Below are 10,434 nucleotides of genomic sequence, written 5' to 3'. Positions count from 1 at the left end.
CAGCCTGTTATAAATCTCAGCATACTGTTAAGTACAGTGTCAAGCTTTTAGTGTGACAACTTCCTCACCATCTAGGTGTGCAATATTTGGTTTTGAGCACTTTGAAGTTGATACCCCATGTGTAGCAGTTGTTCCATAGCAAAACCTCATCCTTGTTAATATGCATCATTTTTTCATACCTATATTATATATTAAATAAAAAGATAACCCTTAATCATTTATATTTAATGCATTTCCAAGTGTCTAATTGGCCCCATGGGAAATTAAGTGAAGAGAAATACACGGTACTTGCAAAAATCTTCCTCCCCATCCAAAAAGCACACTAAAGAACCCATAACACTTTTTCCCCTGGGAACATCATTTTGTATTAATCTCCATGAAATAAATCTCACAGTAGTGACCCCATAAATGTCTGTAATGCAGATAACAAATAAAGATATAAGTAATTTAGTTTATTTTGAAAATATGACATTTGAAAAAATATGTGATTTTGGAAATATAAACTTATATTACTGAAATATCAACCAGATGCAAACATCTTGAATGTAAGTTCCTTGTTTATCTGCTTTTCCTAAGTCTGGACAAGGATATTTATACAGCGCTACATTCATACAAAAGCACTCATAACACTAAATACAGGAGTTCTCATAACACTGCCTGGCATATGTTGGACAGACCTAAAGAAAACAAGCCAACGTGAGAGCTAGATTTCCTTCCCACCTCACTACAGATTAGGAGATAAGAGAAGGAGAGCAGAAATATTGCATAAAAACAAGCAACAGAATCCACAGGTTAACTAAAATAGAACTGCCGGTATGTCTGCCTTGACATGTCATCTCAATAGTTGACAACGCTGCCTCTTCATGGCTCAGCATAATTACACATTGATGTGCATCATGACACAAGCATAGCAGCGTGAAGTCAGGACACTGTGTCTGGATTATTTGCTCATCTGCATTTGGTAATGAAGTTATCTTCCAACCCTTCAAGGTTGAGTAGGACTTACCTAGTAATGTATTTGATTACCATTCATTTAAATAAGGATAACATTCTTCTTTACAGCATAACTTGACACAGACTTTTGCACTCAATAATCCTTTAAACATTTGAGGGTACCGTATATCAGTAATCATGTAGGCATTTAATAATGACACATTCTACCTAACAAGCTCTTTGTTAGATACCAGATTTCATTATTTTTAGTGGACGATAAAAATGAGTGTAATGAAATCTACAAACACTTAATTAAAGGTCACTTAAACTAGAGAGAGAGGCTTTAAGAAGACTTCAAACAGACATCCTCTTTCCTGGAAACTCTTTGAGGCATAGTCCTGCACATACACAATATTATGCATGTAATTAACACTGGAATTGTGCAAAAAATGATAAAGTAACTAAATTAACCAGCCTCTTTCATCAATTAATGTAAAAATAAATTTAAATATTCTGAAGTGCCCAAGTCCAAAACTGAGATCCTTAAAACTTCTACTCTGAAGGTGCTGAAACTCCATAGACACCTCTCGATGTGACATTAAATTTCTGCTTTATACAACAGCTCAATGGTTTAGACACTCAGCTAGGAGGTAATCCCATGTGTTTTATATTAACCAGTAACTGGATAGAATAGTCATTAGAATAGGAATGGGAACGGAGGTTTCTACTTTCCCAGGTGCGGGGCTAAACAGTCACACTCACACTTAGTTTTTCTCTGTTATCATGACTAAGAACTACAGGAAAAATTTTTAATTGTCCTATACAAAACAGAAGAGCTTCAAAAGGTTGAGTTTAGAGGCCTATGCTGTCCCAATTTCCCAAAATTAACTTTTATTCTAAATAGGGAGACATGGGCTTGAATCATGACATACAGGCAGAGGACAGAAACCTACGTTTCTTATATCCTTATTGAGGTCTTATGTAAAAATGATCACCACCATAATGAAAGGAAAACCTGATGTCTCTGTGGGACAGATGCTTAGTTCTGGCAAAGGCTTCAGGACTATGAATTCCAAGTACCTCCTTGTAATCAAGAAAAAGGTGCTCAGATAGTGAGACTTTTCAAGGGCTTACGACACATCTCTTCTCTTCCTATTGGCCACCTTACACAATGTGTTGTCTCTAGGGGTGTGCAAAGCAGGGAGTATTTAATATGGATTTGGCCCAGTTTGGAGGACAGTGATTCAATTAATTGATTTGGATCGCTGTCCTGATTCAATTTGGCTGAATATAAATCTAAAGATCCAATTCTGATTTGGAGAATCAGAGATTCAGCCATAGACACAACTTTATTTGTTTTGTCTACGTACCTCGAGGTACCAGGAATGGCTAGTGATTGCTGAGATGGTGAGGCAGATGGAGCGTCCCATGGAAGCATGGGGGGATGGTACCCTGGGCACTTGGCACCAGATATGGAAGTGGACCACCAGAAATACTTCTGGTCCACTTCCAGATCTGCTGCTGAAAGCATGGGGGGCACCCTCCCACACACCCCGGTTCAGTGATTGGCCGCAGGGGGACAATGGGTGCCCCACCCTAGACCCAGGAGGCACCAGTTGCTGAGCCAGGGGGCAGAAAGGTCCCCCGTGTGCTCCATGGCGGATCTGGAAGTGGACCAAAAGTACTTCTGATCCACTTCTGGGTCCACTGCCAAGCACGGGGAACCCACCAGTGGGATGCTGTATCCACCCCATCATCTCAGCGTTCATAAGCTGGTACTTCGAGGTACGTAGAAAAAACATATAAAGCTGTGTCTATGGCCAAATCATCAGATCTCTTGTGCAAGGCTCCATCTGTTTTATACTCAAGACAAGTTACAGAGAGACAGAAGCTCTGTGATGAATGCTGAAGCAAAGTCATGGAATTAAATATTAAACAAACTGGACTGTTCACAAACAAACTAAAGTTCATCTGGACTAAGTTTTCTGTTTTTTTCTGGCTACATTACTGTAGCTGAAAATTAAATCTGCAATTTCACAATTTTTCCCACGTACCACCCAGAGATGTCTTGTGTGTCCATAGAGGTCTGCGTACCAGGGTTTGGGAACCCTTGCTGTAGCTCATAGTGATGATGAAACAAAGCTAGTGAATTCTGTTGTCATTAAGCATTACCTTGGGGCTAGTAACATCTGTTGAGAAAAGCAAGCAAACTAAAACTTACTGTTTTTGAGCCTCAAATGTTTGGGGTTTTTTAGATTAGGGAGAGAAATGGTGTGTTCCTGGGAATAAATGATGAGTCAAATGTATAATTAACGAGATGAGCATATCCCATTGTTTTGCCACAACAATTTTATCCTCTGGTGCAGAAAAAAAGCAAGGTCTACTCGAGTGAAAAGACGTTAGAAAAAAGTAACTGAATATTATTTCTCGACATTGCTTAAGGAAAAAGGGCATATTTTGGTAGCATACTGTAAAAAACATTACTTCATCTGGTTCATTTTTAACTCGTTAAATATTATACTGAAAAACTAATTAAAGACAAAACCATATATAAACAGGATAGCAGCTGACATCCTAAAAGACTTTTCATGAACGTTTCCTAGATTATATTAAATTTTTACTCTTCCTATTTAATTGTTTGGCAAAGCCAGTTACTTCAGAAGTACATTAATCACACTGCAGCTTTTAAAACTCTGTTGGACTTACAACAATTGCTACCTATGTTGAACAAAACCATTAAGGAACTTTTCAGTTTCAAGGTGCATGGTACCTAGGGTTTGGTCAGTGTATAGGGGTAATGAGTAATTAGGAGATGAGTAATATACATATAGGAGATGAGTAATTAAATTGACTTTAACAGTAACTTTTATCCCAAAATACAAAACTTCTGGTGAGGTCTCTGAAAGGATTTCTACTGGCAAGAATGAGGATTTCATGGCTAATGAACCCAACAGTCCAGGTCATGATTCCTGCCTGCAGTATACCCTAATTCTGCTCTGCTACAAGTGTCCTTTTCTAAAATGTAGTTAGAAGAGAAACACAAGTGCTTGTAGCCATGGTCAAAAGTGAGATCTCCTGGTAGTGTATTCATAGTATTTTAACACATGGCAGCAAGCCAGGTGTTGACAACAGGCAGAAAATGGGATTAAAAGGTGAGAATGAGATCATTTTTTAGGGGTGGGGAAGGGGAGGCTGAAGAAATTATATGAGAATGGGAGGGGGGCAGTCCCCAACACTGTCCTCAGTACCTCTGTGCAATTTATTTTCGATGCAAAGTAGGGATGTGAAAGGTTAAATGGTTAAACAGTTAAATGGTAAATATATTTTCAACATCAATGCATTACAGTTAATATTTAGCACTGGACACAGTCTGGTGGGGAAGGAAGCAGCGTTGTGCTCCAGGAAGGCAGCTAGTCACAGCATGCAGCTCCATCTCCACCTTCCTCTTCCTGCAGCGCGCTACAGATTAAAGATGGAGCAGTCAAAAAGAAGCCAGGGAAGGAACTCCAAGCTATGTACTTTTCTTGGAACAGGGCAGGGGGTGCCCAGCTCCATACTGTGGAAAGATCTGCGGAAGATTGTGAGGGCACGGGGGACCTGCCCCACATATGAATGGGGCAGTGCAAAGCACACGCACGCACACATACACAGGTGCTAGGTATGTGTTGTCAGTTAACTGAGTAACTGATATCATTATAGGAGTTTAAACAGGTAATTATTTAAACCAACAGTTCCCAAATGGGGTCACAATATCAGTAGATGGGGTCACGATAAACATACCCCCTGAGGGGTATCCACAGCAGGGTGCAGGTCTGGAGCCAGGTCGAACCAGCTCCGGGTAGGAGCTGCCTCTACGGCCCAGCAACTGGAACCCGTTGTGGGAGGGAGTGTTACACCACCGTAGCTGCCAAGGTGAGGCATGGCAGCAGCAGCATTATGGAGTTGTGCCTATGCTGCTGCTGGGTGAGCAGCGGACACGTTAGCTTGGCATTCATGGTGGCATGATGCGGTGCAGTGTGGCACTCCCTTGCTCCTATGCTGACCACTAGGCCATTGAGCCCCCTGGGGGAAGGCATCAGAGTGGGGAGCCCTAAGCCTGTAGCAGGCAGCCTGATTCCTCCCCCCACACAGGCTCTGTGCCAGGAGTGCTGCCCTTGAAGGAGGGGACAGGACTTGGGGGGTGGGGGGCATAAAGCTGAGCTTTGCATTCCGCTCCAGTCACGGCAGCCGGGGTTTGGACACTGCTGGGGGGTAGGGGCAGGGGGCTATAGCCTCTGGCCCTGGGGCACCTGTGGGGGGAGAGGTGTGGGGAGGAAGTGAGGGGCATCTGGGGTTGTGGGGGGCTGCAGGTTGAGAGTGAGGGGCCATGCTGAGAAAATGGGGTCACGCTGAGGAAAAGTTTGGGAAGCACTGATTTAAATGATATTTACATCCCTAATGCAAAGTGACACCAAAATAAAGTTTTCACACAGGTTTTCTTAAGAAACATTTGGAATAGGGAGCTATTGAAGGCCCAGCTGCTAGTAACCAATTCCATCCATTATGTTATCTTCACCTTCTGTCTATTCCCTAAAAGTAACTAGCAAACATATAATGTATACTTTCGCCACTAAAATAAAGCTCTATTACTTCATAAACCTTACACTGACTTGTTTCGTTGATTGATGATTTTATGTCATCAATCAGTATTATATGTTTTATGCCATCAATTTATGTTATATGGGGAGTTCATTCCCAGCTACTTGTATGAAGGTGATAGTCTGGCTCTTTTATATAAAACATATCAATGGGAGACAAAAGAATGTGCATGTATCGAGAAGAAATCAAGTCTGTATTTGGAAACATGGCCCATTTTATTTGAACTGAAAAGCATTCGTTACACAGTGCAAACAGTTCTTTGGTAAATCACTGATTACAATAAAAATAAGAAAGACTTTACTTAAGGTAACTTTTTAAAAAGTAAATAAATATGCACAATTAGCAACATATTACAGCAATATTCTCACAGTGGATACTGAGGAAATGGTCATCGAGCCACTGGCCACTGCTTCAGAAATGTTTAAATGGGTGCTGATTACACACACACTGAAATAAAAGTGAATTTAGACATTCCATAATTGCTTAGTATGTTTTCCTGTGGATGAAGCCCTGTTTTTCCTGAATGTTTTATTACCAGCTGTTTAGTGGAAGATAATTCAAGTTAACAGTTTTCTAAACGTATCTCAAATCTTAAGCCCCTCTTAATATATTGAATGAGTAAATACTGAATGGTGAACAGATACTCACTTTATTCTGAAGAGGGAAAAGTCAGATACTTGGTACTATTATATAATATTTAAATGAACACTCTTTTGCCATGATTGAATCCTGAGCATGTTTAATTAAAATATAAACCAGGGATAAAAAATGGAAGTGGTAACCTATTGGATATATTACTGTCACTGGGTTATACAACCATACAGATACTTTAATCATGACACTGCTTTAGTTCACCAGCCTTACCTCTAGAGAATACCTGTTGTAGGGAACTGGAAGTTCCACCTTCATTGGGCTTGCAGGATGAGATATGTGGTATAGATTTTCATCAAAACCAAACTACCAGCATATCCAAAACAAACTGAAAGAGGAATGGCGAGCCCTACAGACCCTGATTACCAAAACAAGCTCGCCAAACACAATTTCTAAAAGTATTAAAATATAAGGTTACCCAAGTCAAAACTTTATGTAAAAGATCAATTCAAATATTCTTAAACACGTAAGTTGTAGTACCACATGTATCTCTAACATATACCTTTGCTTAACACACCACTCATATGTACATATCACTCTTACTATGCCATGACAAAAGTCTCTCTAGTAAGCTTGTAATATACACTGATATTGTCATAGTATGTAGATTATCAGATTATAAAACATTAAAGACCGTAATCATGGAAATTATGTGCCAAAATATTATAGTGGAACTTGCATGGTTGCTACAGATCATGCAAATTAAGCATTTAGTCTGCTTACATATTTTGAAAGGACTCACTTAGTTACTTTTGTGCAGATTCCATTAATCACCAAATCCCTGATCTTTAAATCCTAACAACTAATTTAGAAGTTACTGAACATAAACTTCAACAGGACTTGTGTTTGAATAAGCACTTCAGGACTGAGCCATAAATTCTAAGTTAGGGATTTTTTGTGAAGAAGCACTATAAATGAAATACAAAACAGAACTGTAAAATGAGGTATGATAGTTGTCCTTCACTTAATATAATATATATTCTTTGTAACAAGATGGAAAATTGGAGTGCTAAAAAGTACACAATTGGACACATGAACATCCACCTAGATTCTATAATGTTAAAAATGTATTAAGTTGGAAAACAAAGTTAAATGGTGGATCAGAAAGTCGATATAAGGACTGAGCTAAAAATGTGTGTGTGTTAAATGAAACTGGAGAAACCCTAAAAACTGAAATACCTCTTCAGGTAGAAAATGAGTAGTCACTCCACAATTAATTATTAATGTTTCATTTTGCTGTTTTTTTCACAAACAGTACCACAATATAGCAAAGAACCTATGATACTATGTAAAATTATTCAGTAGGTATCTTTGTATACAAAATGGTATGCAACCTGTTTTCACGTTTTCAGAACAGGGCCAATACTAACTATGTATGTGAGCATGTCTGAGATTAAGAGAGACATGCTCAAAAACTTGATTTTGGCTGGTCATTTTACTATGATTTAAAATGAATCACAATAGTAGCTAAGCATTTACATAGGTTTTGACAAAAATGGTTATGTTCATTTTAAGATTAAATGCTATGTAGTATGATTTATTTACTATTTCCTAAAGTGAGAAAAAACCACAATCAAGATGCTGTCAATTTTTTTTGTTATGCATTCGATTTTTAATAGCTTTCTAGGAACATGGCATTTCTTTCCCTTGTAATTTCATTTTTTTTTTAAATTTATCAAAAGATAATTACCTTTTTATTGTATTAAAAGAAAGTTCTTTAACTGCACACTTTCTTTGGTGATATACAAAAATAACTGACTACAGAATCCAAATGTAGTAATGGGCAGATATTAACCCTATATTGGCCTTGTTCTGGGAACAGTGTTTATTCATATTTTATTTTACTTTTCCCTGTCAAATCTGAAAGTTTTAGAAGAGAAAGTGTAAAAAGTATTATTAAAGTCATTTCTCATAGATAGGAGATGGTGTACTAATGTCATGGTGTATTAATTTTAAGATAAATCAGTTTGGGTTCTCAACATTTGACAGTGTTCTTTTAGAAGTAGCACCAGTTTCAGTTTGACTAACCTGAGAAGTTTAATACAAAATTATTGACCTATCGGCTTCATTTCCCTTTCAATATTTTTTGCATTGTGATTATCTCTTTTATGGGCAAGGAACAAAATAACACATTGTCTCACACTGTTACAGCACCTTTAGAAAGTCATTATGTAAATCCTGATTTCTTGCTGTCATTTTAAGCCTGTGGTTACCTGTAACTGCTATCAGCAGGCATTGATATGCTTGAAAGAGGATGCATCCTAAATTCTTAAAAGAAGTTTTATGGCTTCTTTCCCTTGCTAATAGTTTGCTTTAAACAGACTGGACAGCAAGCTCCTTTGACCTTTACTGGTGCAGCGCAGTCAGTTGGAGGACATGATTCTACAAAACAAGTAATCTGACCGACCTGGGGTAAGAAAAAAAAGGTAAGTTTAACACATCATTTCGTCAGATTTACAAAACAGAACAAAAAATACAGTGTGTTCAGAACCATTCTTTCTACTGAGATAAGTTCTGTATAATTTGTTGGGGGTTGTATGTTAAATTGGCTGTTAGAGGACACTTTTGTAAATCTCTCTGAATGAACCATATATAAAATCAATTTCATCTAAAAACCAGAGCTATTCCTCAGTATATTTACAGTGATGCTCAACCTACGGTGTACAGGCTGCATCTGGCCAATGAAGCCGTGTCTTCCAGTGTGTGGGGCTCTAGAAATTTGGTGGCAGGAGAGTGGTGCCAGCATTAATTGCTGTGGCTCCCAGAACCAATTAATGCTGCCACCATTCCCCATGCAAAGTCAGGTTTATGGCAAGAGCTGGTGTGTGGGGTTGGGTCCGCAGTAGGATCCAACCTGGGGGTTGGGTCTGCAGCCAGGGCTGGTGCACAGGGTTGGGTCTGCAGCTGGGACTGGCCCTTTGTGCTGGAGGGGACTCAAAAGACTGGCTTGCCAGTGGATCCTGCCACAGACCGACCTCATGCATCGGATCCGGCCTATGGACTGGTCCCATGCCACTTACCTGGCCTGTTGGCCCAGACAAGTTGAGCACTATTGATATATTACATTATTTTTACATGCAAGAAAGGTAAAAATTGAAATGTCAATATTATAGTACACAAACTTTTATTAAATGATATACTTTTAAGAAACTGCTTTTGAAAGGAGCTTATATTATACTGCATCATCCGACCCCAGCACTCTTTCCTGCCTAGGCAGGGGGTCGGACTCCATGATCTGTTGAGGTCCCTTCCGACCCTAGCATCTGTGAATCTATGAATCATTCTTAATTGTACCTGACAATTTTACAGGTATCAGCAAAACAGTGAATGGAAGTTATATATATTATATTATAATTAATAAGTCTTTAAAGAGCATCTGTTTTCCTTAAAAAAAATCCTTCAGATTAAAAAATGGAATAAAAGTTGGGGGCATAAAATCAGCAGTTGAGATGCAAAAGCAAACCATGATATAACTTAAGCCCCGAAAGCGAATTTCAGCATACTCACTTTGCATTCACACATTGTACAAGGGTCTCTTTTCCAGGTTTCATTGGTGGAATATGATTTACCCTTTTCATCAGTGCAGTCTGTTCTACTGAGACGTGATTCAAGTTTCTTTATCTGAAAACAGAAGGAATTAAAATTAGGCATCAAATCAAAATAAAGCTTTTCTTGTTTAAGATACTTTATGCAGAGATAATACAAAAGGAACATTACTGAGCATCCTACTTACAACTTAGTTAATATATTCCTGAAATACTAAAAGGTTGAAGAGAGAAAATGGAAAGAATCTATGCAATAAAATACTACCGTTTTCTTACTGGAGATGTGATGGCATGAATCACATGACCATTTAAGGTTAGCAAACAAAAACAACTGACAAGTATGCAAAGAAATTCATAATTCTGTCTAAAGAAAAAGATTACAGTATTAGGCTATAGAATACTGAATGAATTGCTTCCTTGTTGACAGCCATCTCTTCTCCACCTTCCCTAACTTTCATGCTTATTTGATGGTGCAAAGCAGCTGTAACATCGTCTGGCCTTTGGGATCATAACTAAAAGTGCACACATTTAATATGTTCAAAGCTCCTTTTATTGCATAAGGGCAGCAACTTGCCTAAAAGACAATCTCCATTTTGGAGGAATGGATATGCTGAATGTTGTAGGGCAGTGGTATATCGAGGGTCTCCGGCGCCCAGGGGCCAATGCT

The 10,434-nt window shown here is 38.7% G+C and overlaps 1 long non-coding RNA gene across 1 annotated transcript; it reads right to left on the bottom strand.

Annotated features, from left to right (window-relative positions):
* Window positions 1-5,763: 5,763 nt before the first annotated feature.
* Window positions 5,764-9,881, bottom strand: LOC109311688. The gene is made up of 2 exons (XR_002101578.1): window positions 9,730-9,881; window positions 5,764-8,629 (listed from the first exon to the last, which is right to left on the bottom strand). It is a non-coding gene; the product is annotated as an uncharacterized LOC109311688 (long non-coding RNA).
* Window positions 9,882-10,434: the final 553 nt, after the last annotated feature.

This window comes from Crocodylus porosus, unplaced genomic scaffold, assembly GCF_001723895.1.
Source record: "Crocodylus porosus isolate Cpor-Errol unplaced genomic scaffold, CroPor_comp1, whole genome shotgun sequence".
Lineage (NCBI taxonomy): Eukaryota > Metazoa > Chordata > Crocodylia > Crocodylidae > Crocodylus > Crocodylus porosus.
This window is presented reverse-complemented; position numbering and strand designations above follow the sequence as displayed.